Source organism: Sinocyclocheilus anshuiensis, unplaced genomic scaffold (assembly GCF_001515605.1).
Source record: "Sinocyclocheilus anshuiensis isolate Anshui unplaced genomic scaffold, SAMN03320099.WGS_v1.1 scaffold572, whole genome shotgun sequence".
NCBI classification, from domain to species: Eukaryota; Metazoa; Chordata; class Actinopteri; order Cypriniformes; family Cyprinidae; genus Sinocyclocheilus; species Sinocyclocheilus anshuiensis.
In genome coordinates, this window is record NW_015555778.1 from 756,408 (window position 1) to 759,059 (window position 2,652).

Sequence of the window (2,652 nt, forward strand, 5' to 3'; positions counted from 1 at the left end):
AGCAACTTCGCACAGCCATTGAAGAGGAGTGGACCAACATTCCACAGGCCACAATCAACAACCTGATCAACTCTATACGAAGGAGATGTGTTGCACTGCGTGAGTCAAATGGTGGTAACACCAGATACTGACTGGTTTTCGGACCCACCCCCGGACCCCCCAATACAGTAAAACTGCACATTTTAGAGTGGCCTTTTATCGTGGCCAGCCTAAGGCACACCTGTGCAATAATCATGCTGTCTAATCAGCATCTTGATATGCCACACCTGTGAGGTGGAATCTCGGCAAAGGAGAAGTGCTCACTAACACAGATTTAGACAGATTTGTGAACAATATTTGAGAGAAATAGGCCTTTTGTGTACATAGAAAAAGTCTTAGATCTTTGAGTTCAGCTCATGAAAAATGGGGGCAAAAACAAAAGTGTTGCATTTATAATTTTGTTCAGTGTGTATATATATATATATATATATATAATGTATATATTACTATTAAAATATATCATTATTATTTAAAAAGCTTTAAAGACAGTTGAATGTAAATTATATATTATATTATATTAATTACATTATATTATATTATAGAAAGACTACTATATACATATTATTATTATTATATTATATTACATAATGTTATATTTTTTAAGGTTTACTATGAAACATCTTTTTGAATTATAAGAATAGGTCATTATATTTGTACAACGTGGCCTATTCAGTCACAAGGCTCGAAATTACAGCAGTGTACTCAACAAATGACCCGTGCTGAGGGTGGACAGAGTGCTTGTATGTTCCCTGTGCAAATCTCCCCAAGAGACGCGCAACAATCATTCCATACACCTCCCACACAGAAGAACAGGTAAGCTCACAGTTGCCATGGAAGCACACTTCACCTGCCCACTCAATAACCCCTCTTTATTTTCCTTTTCGGTTAATGTACCAGGTTAGGAAAGAGCAGGAAGATGGACACCAAAACTAGTTATCAAGCACTAAGACACATCTGCCGCTTGAGTCTGTTTTGTGTGTTTATAATAACACCATTACACGACATCTGGCTATTTTAGGGAAATCAGAAAACAAACAGACAGGAAAATGTCAGAGGGTAGAATTAAAAAAAGTAGAAGAAAGAGAGTAATAAACCTGTTAAGAAAGAAAGACTGTTGTACAAAACAACTATATTTTGATTTTGCTCACAATGTGAGCACTCCTACAAGAGACAGAGAGGGAAAGAAGACAAACAGAGAGGCCAATTGAAAGACACAAAGCAAATGAGTGAGCCGAGGGAGCTGGTGTGTCTGTGTCTCCCCTCAGGCTGAGCTTTAGTTCAGACTGACCATGTGAGACAGTGATTGCTGGGAGGAATCGGGGTTTGGTTGCAGGGTCCGTGCCTCAGCACAGCTTTCCATTTGTCTGAGAGAGTAGCTGTGCTAGCAAAGCCCTCTGACCACCTCTCTGCTGCTAACACACAAACAGCACTGATGACTATTACACAATTACACACCAATTACCACACTACCACCTTCAGACGACTGTATCTACAACACGGCTGACACTAACTGCATGCTTTGAAGAAAAGAATACATAGTTGGGTGAATCGCATGAAAACAAGTCCAGGTCATATTTCACCCAAAAATGTAATGGGAAAATTAAGACATTTTATTTGGCATGAATAAAATAAAGTCCATATTAAGATTATTTAGACAAATTAGATTAGGCAATTAAGCATATTTTCTTATACAAACATACATACATACACACATACCTATATATATATATATATATATATATATGTGTGTGTGTGTGTGTGTGTGTGCGTGTATAAATATACACTCACAATCACACATTAACAAAAATACATTCATTTAACTTGTATATAATATTAATTTAATATAATACATTAATTTAATGTAGTAAAAACAGTAAAATTGTAAAATTTTCATACAATTTAATTTGTTTTCTATTATAATATTTTTTAAATGTAATTTATTCCAGTGATGCTGAACTTTCATCATCTGTTACATCAGTCTTCAGTGTCACATGATCCTATGCATGATAATATGCTGATATGGTGCTTGGAAGATATTGCTTATTATTAAGATCAATGTGGAAAATAGTTGTGCTGCTTAATATATTTGTGAAAACTGTGATATAATTTTTCAGGATTGTTTGATGAATAAAAAGTTCAAAATAACAGCATTTATTTGAAATAGAAATCTTTTTAACATTATAAATGCATTTACTCTCACTTTTAATTAATTTATTGCATTCTTGCTAAATAAATAAATAATAAAAGTGATATAGTAATAAAATAAATTATATATGAATATGTATGTATTAGTGGTGTCAAAATTAGCGCATTAACGCAGGCGATTATTTTTTTCAGATTAACGCGTTAAAAATATTTAACGCATTTAACGCAAGGGCGGGGCTAGGGTTGGCCACCCCACTCACAACTGCTGCTTCTTTCTCTTTTTCTCTTGACAAGAAGTGCATTTATTCAGTCGCAGAACGACTGAGAACGGGAGACGTTTCAGACGCGCACTCCACTCCACTTCAGCGCCAGGCGCGAGGCAAGCGAGCGTGGAAACGATACTGTGCTCGCAGCGCGAAATAAACTACGTGCATGCAATGTCGTGGTCAGTTAAGTCATGAAGTTACC

At 35.8% G+C, this 2,652-nt stretch overlaps 1 protein-coding gene across 1 annotated transcript in view; it reads right to left on the reverse strand.

Moving 5' to 3' along the window:
- Positions 1-2,652, reverse strand: part of LOC107674505 (neuroligin-1-like) — a 101,903-nt gene that overhangs the window by 32,866 nt on the left and 66,385 nt on the right. The gene's annotated exons all lie outside the window — the stretch shown is intronic.